Source organism: Marmota monax, unplaced genomic scaffold, assembly GCF_021218885.2.
Source record: "Marmota monax isolate L192 unplaced genomic scaffold, Marmota_monax_Labrador192_F-V1.1 WCK01_AAM20220418_F8-fsc00013, whole genome shotgun sequence".
NCBI lineage: Eukaryota > Metazoa > Chordata > Mammalia > Rodentia > Sciuridae > Marmota > Marmota monax.
The window spans coordinates 22,903,205-22,916,201 of NW_026692202.1; positions in this window are offsets into that span (position 1 = coordinate 22,903,205).

Here is a 12,997-nt window from a genome sequence, read left to right on the forward strand (position 1 = left end):
TAGTCTCCTATCTCTCAGGTAATATCTCTAATAAGGGTTGTTGCTCACACTGAGGAAAATGAAAGTGACATACATTTTGTGAAACTTAGGTAAATTTCTCCTAAGTCAGGTAAATAGCCTCCAGTAAACATTTCCTCTTTGGCACAGTAGGGATGTGGCACTCAGGGAGATAACTGGTGGCACCCAGGAAACAGTACCAGCAACAACTTCAGTACTTTATCCTGTCTCTAGAGGATGTGTAGCCATGGGTGCAAGCCCACTCCAGACTCCACATTTCTTTTGGCTTGGGCCAGTGGAAAAAAGGCCAAGGATGAAGATCATAGGTAGTCTGGATATAGTCGCAAACAGAGTACAGGCCCTTCATGTATTTTGATTTGTATTTCCCTAATTGCTAATGATGCTGAACATGTTTTTATATATTTTTTGCCCATATGTATTTATTCTTATGAGAAGTATCTGTTTAATTTGTTTGCCCATTTATTAATTGGGTTCTTTGACTTTTTTGGTGTAAAGTTTTCTGAATTCTTTATATATTGCAGATATTATTCCTCTGTCAGAAAAGTAACTAGCAAAGATTTTCTCCCATTCTGTAAGTTCTCTCATCACATTCCTCTTTTTTTCCTTTATTGTGCAGAAACGTTTTAATTTGGTGCCATCTCATTTATTAACTTTTGGCAGTATTTCCTGATTTTTAGGGGTCCTATTGAGAAAGTTGTTGCTTGTATCCAGGTGCTGGAGTGTTGATCCTACATTTTCTTCTAATAGTTGCATAGTTTCTGGTCTAATCCCTAGATCTTTGATCCATTTTGAGCTTATTTTTGTGTAGGGTAAGAGATAAGGGTCTAACTTCATTCTTCTACGTAAGGATAACCAGTTCTCTTAGTACAATTTATTAAAAAGGCTGTCTTTTCTCCTGTTTGTTTTTGACACTTTTGTCGAGGGTCAGGTGACTACATCTGTGGGGGTTTCTGTAATGTTGGTCTATGTGTCTGTTTTTATGCCAGTACCATGCAATTTTTGTTATTACAACTCTGTAGTATAATTTGAAATTGGGTATTGTGATCCTCCAATTCTAAGCTTTTTTTGGCTTAGAATTGCTTTGGCTATTCTGGGTCTTTTATTTTTACAAATGATTCTAGAACTATTTTTTCAAGTTCTGTGAAGAATGTCATTGGTATTTTGATGGGGATTGCATTGAACATGTATTTTGCTTTTGATAATATGGCTATTTTACCTATTAATTCTTCCTATCCATGAACATGCCTCCCCACAGTCTTGGTTCATCATGACATGTGCTTCTTTTCTCTTTTGATTTTGTTCCCTTCTATTATTCTTCAAGTCTCAAAAGTCTCTTCCTTAATGCTTTCTTTACTTCTTCACAGAATTAATGAGTCTTTCAGAGAAATTGATCCATTTTTCATTTTAGCAATTTTATGAATTATTTTGTTTGTTCATTTGTTAACTAAAGCAGGGATTGTACTTGATTCACTTTTTAACTTCATCACCTAGACCTGTGCTTTATCCATAATAGGTACTCAATATTTGTTGAGTGAATGCATGGTGGATAAATAAATGAACAAATGAATAAATGATCCACTCTGGAATCACAGGAATAGAATTATGCTATGTTTTCTCTGACCAGTATTATAAAATGGCCTACAATAATTGGAAATGGTGTTTTGCATATGTGTTTACAGATCCACAATAAATACTATAGATGAGCTAAGTGTACCCATTGTCTCTCTCCCTCTCTACCCTTGTAATATGCTGTCTCTGTGTCCATGTGCCAGCCTTCTCTGAATTTGTCTTCCTTGCTGTGTTTCCATCCTCCACAAGGCATTTGCATCAGCTGCTTCCCCATTTAGCAGTCTCATCCGTTTCTTCCTCACTGTTGACTCCTTCTTACCCTTCAATTCCCTATTTAGTGTCCACTTCCTCCAGGAACTCCTTTACCAGTAGTAATGACGGTAACAAAAAGAGTGGATAATATTAATAGCTAGCATTTATTAGAGGACACTTTATATGGCTGAAACTGTTGTGAATACTTGTATTGATAATCTCATGTAGTCCTCCACAACAACCTTCTGAGGCAGGGACCCATATTAACCTCATTTAAAAATAAGGGGCCAGGTGCATTGGCTCCTATACACCCATATTCCATAATCCCAATAGCTTCTGAGGCTGAGGCAGGAGGATCACAAGTTTGAGTCCAGTTTCAGCAACTTAGCAAGACACTCAGAAACTTAACAAAACTCTGTCTTAAAGAAGAAGAAGAAGAAGAACAACAACAACAACAACAACTGGGGATATAGCTCCATAGCAAAGTACCCCTGGGGTTTAATCCCTGGTACCAAAAATTAAAAATAAGGAAAAGAAGCTCAGAGAAATTATAGTTTACCCAAATCCACACAGCTAAAGTATGCTAAGATAAAGTATACAGCTCTTATAATAGGTTCAATCAAATATTTATTTGAGTTATTGATTAATGTCTTCATACCTGTAAAGACTATAAACTTAATAGGTTGACTCTATCCTTAGCTTCTTACATGGTGCAAGGTACATTTGAGATAGTAAATATTTGTTAAATAAACATATTTTTATTTGATCCATTATTTCACGGTAGAATTTATTGACCCAGTGTTTTTATTTCTCTATAAATGCCAAAAAGAGTTTTATTAGGACATATTTGTATGTCATTCCTGTTCTGTTCTGTTTCTCATATGGCCATCTAAAATGAGGGAGAGTTTGTGCATGATGATGTGGAGACTACTGGTCTCCCAGAGACATTATTATCTACCACATACCTATACTGGCCTTAAAGGATGTGATTTCAGTCCCAGAAGCCCTACTATCTGGTTAGTGATATAGCATATTGCTATGTATAATCCTGAAACAATATGGTTTGTCCTTTAAAAAATGCTCCACAACATGTTTTCCTTTGGCCCAGTGGCAATATTATGTCATTCTCAAGGAATGTTTCTTTTGTATCCAAAGGCAACTTTAGCTTAGTTATCAGCAGTTCACCAAGAGGTTCAATTGTATGCTTTGAATGGCAGAAGAGGAAAAACCCTAAAAATCTAGTTTAAATCTATTAAGCGGATCATCCAGGGTTTGGTTGGCTGCCAAAATACACCATGATAAGATTTTCAAATCTAATAAAGGAGGAGATTAGAAATTGGTGTCCATTACAGATTTGCGGAAACCTACTTCTTTGCATTAAGACTTAACAGCTGAACTGAGTAAAATATTCACCCTTTTTCCCCTCCACCCCCATTTAGCTATAAGTGTCATTTTGGCCCATGGACCAATTCTCTCCATGGTGTCTTGGCAACATTCCTTCATTAAAATATACAGTGAGAATTCTATGTAACAGAGCTTTCTATGTAAGATCTTTCATTTCAACATGGGAAACAATGACCAGGAAGGGAGACAGGATGCCAAATAAACTATGTTAAAGTTATAAATTATTTGTGGGTTGCCATTTTCATTAAAAAATTAGGTGCTGTTACTTCTTAAAAATTCTTTGACAAATCCTTTGGGGCTGCTGTGTATTTATCTATCTACTGTGTCAGTTCTGTGGGTCAACAAGTTTACACAACTGTATAGGTGGTCTAAGCACAAATGTTTTCCTAAAATATGCAATTCATGGGGGTAGATTTTTCTACTTAGTTACTATTTCTTTCTTAGGAATTAGAGTGTAATAGTCTCCTCTAATTTCAGAAGTGTGAGAATTAAACTATAATTTCAGAATTTTGAATCTTTTCTAGGAAACAGCCACTGTACACACATTCATTGAACTAGAATGTTCTAGAAGATACCATGACTTTGAAACAAGAAGATCTGGGGTCTATGTTGGCAACTATTTTGGACAAATCTGAGTTCATCACTTTTACCTCTGTCTCTAAAGTATAGTACCTGAACCACTTTCCTACCAGTTCAAAGTCAAAGAGACACATGTCAATGGCATCCAGTTTTTTGTCAACAAAATTATTTCATTAGTCTCTCACCAGTACCAACATTGTTTTTACAGAAAGGTGTTTTTCAACACTCAATTTAAAACTCATAATCATTTTATCTAATCAAAGACTTATTTTACTATAGTTCTGGTAAAATCACAAATCACCTTGTTGTTTTAATTATCCTGTGAAATATTTCTCAAGCAAAGGTGTGATTCCCATTGAATCTGATAAAGTATTTTAAATATTTCTCAGAGACCAGTATTTAAATAACCAAATAACTCACAGACAGTCCTTTCATTCCAGGGACTCCAGTTTGGGAATGTCTGAACTAGGTAGAAAGGAATGAGCCTTTGTTAAATGAGTTCAGAGAACTAACAAATTCTCACAGAATTTTCTTTAAATTCTCAATTCCAAAAATAAATGAACTTTTAATCACCTGAGTCCTTGGAGGTAAGGGAAGAATACAGTAGCATGCACACTCTTTTCTGGGAGGGACTTCTGGATTAACCCTTGTAACCAAGGAAATTGTGACACCCGATGAAGAATATACCTTTTAGTAATGGGAAAGTAAATGTTGAGGGGTCAGAGGGGTGAAGTGTGGGGACTGTGGAGGAATCATCACAGGGTGGATCATCAGAAGCCTCCAATGCTACCTACTTCCCCTGAGGTCTGTGACCATCAGACCTGCCACAGAATTATAAGAAATGTATGAGTGAAGTATAGTAGTGTCAGAAACTTTTCCCTCAGCACTCTGATGTTTTGAAAAAGAGTCATCCTGCCCGAGATTAAATTTCAAATCCATCACTTAGCAATTGTGTGGATTTGGATGAGTTAAACAAGCTCTCTTATCCTCAGTTTCCTGGATATAAAATCAGAGTAATGACTTCATAGGATTAAAGTGAGATAATGAATATTATAAGCCCATCACATCCTGGACAAATATTATATCCTTTTCTGACCAATAGCTTACGTGGAACAGGTCAGATTATTGATCTCAGCCTTTTGTATCTGGACTTGAGGGTGAAAATAATGATTACAAAAGAGAGAAGAGTTTGGCATTCCTTACTCTAAGGGACTGTTTCCAAATAGCTAAAACAAGTTCTACTGAATAATCAAGACAACTTGTTTTTTTTTTTTTAGATCCTTGTTGTATAATGCACTCAAATTTTTAGCTAGAGTCCCAACTTGTTTAGATCTGGGAAGAGTCCATAACAATCAAGTGGTTAGTGTTTCCCAACACTACATTTATTATTGTTCTTCAAGTTAGAGAGAGGTTCCCCAAATGCTAACCTAAGCTGTGATTGGGACCATCTTAGAACAATTCTCTACCAAGGGACCAATGATGAGAGTAGAAATCTATTGCACAAGTCTCCCATTCACAGAGCTCAGGGATAGACGTTTTACTACAATGCTGGTTAGATTCCAGAAAAACAGAAACAAAAAATAAACACAAGATTTCTTAGGAAAACAAGCCCTGTCTGGTTAGCATATGCTCAATACAGAGACAACTGTCATCTCTGTCTTTTCTAGGGAAGGAGCAGCTTCAGTGCCATGCGCTTTGCAGAAAACTCCCTGGCTCAGAAAAAGGAAAGAATGTGGCCAGCAAAGAACACATTTTCAACAAGCTGAGCAAACATGGCTTTGACGTCAGGGAGGGAGTATATACATGGGTAACAAAGGAGATGTGCACACATGGGGATTTTGTGGTACCTGGGTGACTGCCCAGAGCACTAAATTCTGGAGTTGAGAATCTCTTTGAAGACCCTTCACAACGCCTGGGAATTTCAAAGAATATCATCATAACTCAGAAACCCTTCAAATGTCATTTTACCTTGTTCTTCTGCCTCCCCATTGTGCTGGCTGTCCCTAGTGACAGACGATAGCCCAGTAGTTGCCTGGGGGAGGGAGTGGGTTGTAGCAGATGTGAACATCTGGATCACCTGCTGCTAACCCATCAGGCTCCAGCTTCCCCATGGCTTTGGCATCCACAGGACATTTCTGGGGTGGCCTCTTCTCCAAGATAACTGAATCTTTCAGAATGAGGGTTTAAACTTTGATTAAAATGTTCCGTAATGTTCTGGCTATTTAGTGAACTACACTTACTCCACTTTGGGGCATGGAATCTTCTTCACTGTCTTTTACGTGGGTAATTAGATTTTGGATTGTAGTCCTTCTAACATTTTAAAGTGAAGAATACATAGCTGGGGGCTTGGGGAGAACTGAGAGCATCTTGTGTTTTCTTGCTAAATAAATAACTTAGGCAAAAGCCAGCTTTGACTCTGACTCTAATTCTACTTTCTCTCTGTGGGTTTTCCATACAGTTCCTCTGAATGTAGAGAGAAATCCAATATCTATGAAGGTGACTTTCAACCTCATTCTGCCCTATTCAGTCTTCTTAAAAAAAAAAAAAAACGTTAAATGAGTATACGATGACACGGCACATCTGTTTCTGGTCTGGGAAAATCAGTAAGGATAGGGGTGATTGAGAGCTACATTAGGTGAAACGATTACAAAGAAATGTTAAAATGTTGAAGTGTGCCATTTCCCCATTTTTATCTAATACACCCACTATTTGGGAAAAAAATGATGCAAGGCTCAGCTGATGTGGTAGGGTAGGGGTGGAGACTTGGGTGTTGCATTGAGGTTAAGCAAATGGCACACTTTTCAATAATCTAGCTGTAAAAACTGCCTGCTGGGAGAGGTATCTATACATGATGGAAAAACTTATTGGCATTTGATGGCTAAGTTTGCCCCTGTGTGATTTTGAAGATGTGATTGCTTCTTTGTTTTGTCTTTTAAAATAATCTGGTATTTTAATTAATATTTAGGATTACCTTTTGATGATGTTATTCTGTATGGCAGTCTAGTTTTCTAAAATCCTTTAGGTAATTTTTAAAAGCACCAGACTTGTTTCCAAGAAGTAGCTTGAGCACCAGTAGGAGCAGGCATATTAAGGTTCAACCCAATGAAAATGCAATTTTTAGTTTGAAGAATAAACATATGTTGGGAATCACAAAAGTCAAAGTCCTCTAAGCAAGGTTAAGTTGCTTTTTAATACATTGAGTGTGCATATTTAGAAGTCTGGGGATTTACAATCATCAAGAGGACTATAACTTTCTTTTTTTCTGATTTTGTGTGTGTAAATTTGTAGTGCAAGTGTTTCATTTCTCTAGACATTTGCATTTAATTTGCTGCTTAATGTGAAGAAAAGAAAAAAAATTTAAAGGTAAGGAAACCATGCTCCAGAATGAATGTAGTACATTTCCATTACTACATGAACATTTTCAGTTGCTTATTGTAACAGTCCTGTAATCTCAGGAAAGTGGTTGAAAACCCTGTTCAGAAGATGGATTTTGACTTTTAAGATAAGAATTCTCAAAGATTCCAAATAGTTGAAAGAGTCCATTCTCTCTTTTAAAATTACATTTCATTTCAATCTGTATCTTACTTCATTATTTAGAAGTATGGTCTGTCACTTTTTGACTTTAATTCTTATGATCTTTTTAAGAAATCACTACTGTAAAAGATAGGGCTTCTTTTTTTGTAATAACCATGACAATGTGCACAACTTTTCTCTCAGTCTGCTCCTTGTGCCTTTTGTAGGTTTTCCTTAAAATAAGCAAATAAACAAGCAAAAAAGCTTGCTACAATATACTCTAAGTTTGTATCTTCACAAGATTTATGTGTTAAAATCCTAACCCCAAATATGATGGTATTAGGTGGGTCCTCTAGGAGGTAATTAGTCACAAGGGTGGAGGCCTCAGAATTGGGATTAGTGCCCTTACAACAGGGACTCTAAAGAGCTGTCTTGCCATTTTTCTACCATGTGTGTTACAAGAAGTTGGCCATCTACAACTTGGAAAAGGATCCTCACCAGAACCTGACCAAGGCTGGCACCTGATCTCAGACTTCCTCTAGAACTGTGAGCAATAAATGTTTATAAAGCTATGGCACTTTGTTATAGCAGCCCATACTGACCAAGGCACCATTTTGAGGAACTTAAAATCAAAAGAGGAGGAAGACATCATCAGAAGAAAGTAGCATAATTCTAGGCAACATTTAGGTTCAGGAGGATTTAAGAACTGTCTTTCGGAAAATGTGGTAAGTCGTATACATTGGAGATTTGACTCTATGAGATTTTTCAGCAATTAGGGTCAATCACTTAGAGATTGGATCTGGCAGCAACTCAAGGAACAAAAATCATGGTACCTGAGGCATCTTGTCTAGTTTAAAGGAGCACACACAGTGGAAATTTGGAATGGCCTCTGTCAGGCAAGCATAGTGCATGGACTCTCCATGGGCCTACTCTGGGCTCCACTAATCCCTGCAGGGGTCTCCCAGACACACTGTACACAAGACAGCTTATCATGGGGCGAGGATAAAAATAGAGAAGAAAAGGACACATTTTTGTTGTTTCTGTTTACGGAACTCAACTCTTTGGTCTTCAAAGGTCTTAGCCTTGTAGAGCTGTGGGCTGTTGTTTTTCGTTTATTCCCTCAAAAGAATGTGGAGGGAGAAATATTGCAAATACCCCCTGCCTCGGCATTGTTTGATTTTTTTTAAAAAAAATTAATATAAACAGCTCCTAGCAGCTGGTTGAAACAATTATGCTCTTCACAAAAGCCTTTGCAGATGACACTGAATGTTAAGAAAATAATTCTTTCAATTAGTGTGTGGCCGGTGCACCTGTGAACTGGAATCATCCAAGGAAACATATCTGTGAGTGTCAGTGAGAACAATTCAGGAATTCATCCACTCTGCCTTTTTCTATTGCCACATTCAAACAGATGTTAATCCTTGGGGTACACATGCTGAAAGAGCCTCCTTCCTATAATCCCGGGAATAAGAGAAACATAAGTTCAGATCAGGAGAACTATCAATTTTCAACTGTCTGCCATTAGTATCATTTCTTCTTGGTTTTAGGATCACTTTGGTTGGTTAAAGTTGTTGTCTTTCCTGAGGAGCATAAATATACTGGAGACTTATTATTCTGTATATTCCATATATTAAAACAGCAAGTTCTGTTGCTAACTGTATTAGTGTTCAAATTGTTGCTGTGTTTACCAGAATTTTAATAGTTCTCTAGGGTTTTATCCTTTTCTTCCTCTCTCCCCCAAACTTTTTTTTTCCACTTAGAAAATGTTAAAAGTGGATGACTGCTTCCGTTTTATGCTCTTTCCTAACATCTGTACATGACTCATTGGTCATTGTATGGAGCTAGCTATCAGGTACAGTGACTATTTATTTCTCAAAAACATTGAATGAGCACTCTACATGCAGTGTTGTGCTTGGTGTTGGGGTGTCAATGTGAATAAGACTTGATCTCTGACTTGGAAATGCTAATAATTTTGCTAAGATCTTTGCTTTAATTGTCTGTTTTAATGATCTATTATGCTATGCAACAGAGTATCATCATCCTGTTTTTCTAGGCTCCTTTCTTACCTGTGGAAGTGCAATGGTTTGAACACTGCTCCCTCCAAAACTATATGTTGAAATTTAATTGCCACTCTAATGGATTTAAGAGGTGATGCTTTTACATGGTAATGTCAGATCCTCCCTGAGGGCTTTGCATTCTTGGGTGGGATCAATGCCTTTATAAAAGGGTGACTTGGGCCTTTTGTATCTCCTTGCTTGTCCACCCTCTACCGCGTGGTGAGAAATCATTTCCCACTCCAGAGGCTCAGTACTCCAGGTGCCACCTTGGAATCAGAATTACCAAGTCTGCTGACACTTTGAACTTGAATTTCCCAGCCTTCAGAACTATGAGCCATACATTTCTCTTCATTGTAAAGTACCCAGTCTGTGTCATCTGTTCCAGCAACAAAAACCAGCCTAAGATGGGAAAAAAGTAGGACTTTGACTTCAGGTGTCAGTTATTGAATTACCATGTAATAAACCACCCCAAAGCACAATGGCTGAAAACTACTACCATGAGCTAATTATGATGAGTATATGGGTCAGCTGAGTGATCTGCTGACCTGGGCCAGCTTGGCTGATCTTGTCAAGGAGGAAGCCTGTGGTCAGCCAGAGGCTCAGTGGACTGGCTTAGTCTAGGTTTGTTTCACTTACATGTCTGGGATTGACTGGCTGTTGGTGGGAGCGATAAGGAAAGCGGGACCACATTGTTTCTCATAGTGTGGACGAATGGCCCAAACTCATTGAAAGAGTGACAATGGGTTTCTAAAGGACCCAGCAGCAGCAGCATAAAAGGCCTATTGTCACAACTGGCACAAGGTCCCTTCTGCTGATTCTACTGGCCAAAGCAAACTCATAGGCTTTTCCAGATTCAAGAGGTAGGGGAATAGACTCCACCCTTTAAGGTGAGAAGCTGGGAACTCTAGTTGTAAAGAGAATGAAAGTACAATAGAATGAAGAATTAGAGGTACATACAGAAATATTCATGCTATTCTTTAGCTTGGTTTAAAAACATAAAAGATAATATTTTACCTTATTGCATTTGTGAACATTGCCCAAGAATTACTTTTTTCTAAACATCACCTAGATCCTAAGCTGTATACATTATAATCTCTAAGATGACATTGTAGATTTGAAAAAAAAATATGTTTTTTTTAAAAGAGTAGTAATGCAGAAGAATTTCTCAAATCATTTAAAATGTTACTATACCTATGACTGGCTTTTGTATTTCCCAATCTTATTTAATCCTTTTTCAAGGGGGTCACATGTGTTCCAAGAAATAGTTTGTGAGAAATGCTATTTCAGAATGTGTTTCCAATCTTGGATATTCACCTACAAAGTGCAAGCTGTGGTCCAGCCTTCCAGAACAAAGGAAATAAATGATTTCAAAATGGACAAAAGTAAAAAAAGGGGTATTTGGATTTCTGTAACTTGCTCAAAAGTTTCCTTGAAAAGGAAGTCCCCAGAAATAAATGTCCTTATACAGTGTCATAGAGTCCTGATAGTTGGGAGGATCCTTAGAGATCACTTAACAAGAAATCTCAGACCCTACACTCTCATTGGCTTTCTCACTGCCACGCTACTAGAAATTGTCAGAACTATTAGAGAGTAACCTAATTTATGGAATTGGTGCTCAGTTTAAGTTCTTAAAAACATTCCTTTCTTAATATAAATGTAGCACTCTTGGGTTTAGCAATTACACTAACTTAGTTGTGATGATGTTTGTGACATTGGGCAAATGACTTTCCCATTCTGGCTTTAGCTCACTTATTAGCAAACTAAGGCAATTCAGCTAATGAAATTATTATTTTAAGAGAAATTTATTCATCATTTATTGTATGCTGAGTAGTAAGTTACTGATCACTTCTTATCTCAGAATCATTCAGCACATATTGAACTCCTATCAAACTGTCGGCAGTTTTTCCAAGTACCAGTTTGCGAAAAAGGCAACTATTCCTATGGAGCAGTCATTTTAAGAGGTTGGAAGTGTCCAATAACAAGGAAACAATTGAGAAAATATGAATAGTGATAGATAAAAATCACAATTTTTCTGTTCTCTGTCCTAGACCAGAAAGTTACCTATTAGATCTCTACATCTTCCTGAGTGTTAAAACAGCTACTTTTACATTAGAAGGTCATAAAGGCCATGAAGAAGTGAATTTAAATTGACTTTTGAGCAGTAAGAAGCCAGGATACAAAGGATGGAGCATACTCCAAGAAAACGAAACAGGGTAGCTAAAGGCCCCAAAGTAGGAAATAAAATGAAAGAAAGTGAACATGAATGAGGCCGGGTGGACAGTTGGTTAAGTGATGACCAGATGAGGCCAGAATGGAGACCCAGGGCCAGATAATGACTTTGGGAACCAGAAGAAGGGGTCTGAATTTTATTCAACATCCTTGGAAGCAATCATAAGTTTGTAAGCAGGGAAATAGTATAATTTAATTTACATTTTGAATGTATTGATCTGTGCGCTGTTTAATACATAGATCACAGTAGGCAAGAATGGAAATGAGATTATGTTCTGTGCTATTGAAGGAGCTCAGATCAGAGATGGTGCTGGCTTGCAATGACAGAAAGTATGCAGAAAAGTGAACATATCTGAGAATCATTTTGGGAGTAAGGTTGAGAGGACCTGGTGATGTATTGTATTAAAGATGGAGAGAGCAGAAGAGAAAGGAAGCAAGAGTGATCCCAGATGAAAGTTTGGGGCAATTAGATAGTGGTGACTTCATTTATTCATGCAGATAGGTGAATTGGAAATAGAGTTCTGCTTTGGCTCTATTCAGAGTGCAAGGAAGATTATGTGTTTCATAGTGGCCACAAGTCCACAATGTGACTTTTCTGTCACCCACCAAGAGGTGCAGTCTAATTTCCAAGAATCTGAGTTGGCCTTAGAGACCCATTCGTAACTAGTGGAAGACTATGGAAGGCTTCAAAAGATTACTTGGTCTATGGATGGACCCTCTTGGGACTCTTTCTTGTAGCCCAGTCGCCATGCCATTAGAAGCCCAAGCCACCTGGAGAGATCTGGTGTAGTGTTCTCATTGACAGATCCAGTTAAGCCTCATCTGTTAGATATTCCAGAACAGACACAAATCATGAGAACAGATCTATGTATACCCCAGACATTCAAGTCACCCCAGCTAGTTGGGTCAATTGAGGCTCAAACATTGCAGAACAGGGATGAATCAATGATGCTTTGCCCTGTCCAAATTCTTGATCCACTATATTTGGGGGCATATTTAAATATTTCTTGTTTTCACATCACTATGTTTGGAGTAGTTCATTACTCAGAAATAGACAACTAAAACAGCTTGAGATGATTTCACTAGACATCCAGGCAGAAATTTGAGCAGGTTGTTGGATATGTAAATCTTGATTTTTTGATAGAGGAGATAAAGATTTGAGAGTATTGATGTGGTTCAAAGTGAGAACACAGAAGGAGAAGTCAGGAGGTCAGTACTCAGCAGAGCACTTCAGTATGTAGAGATCAAGCAGAGGGGAAGGAGTTGGCAAAGAATCTTCTAAGTACAGAAATCACACATCCTGGCTTGCTGGGGGAAGCTTTGTTGCTTTAGGATTATATCTGTTGGTTTATTTTTTAGCAATATATTATTATTTT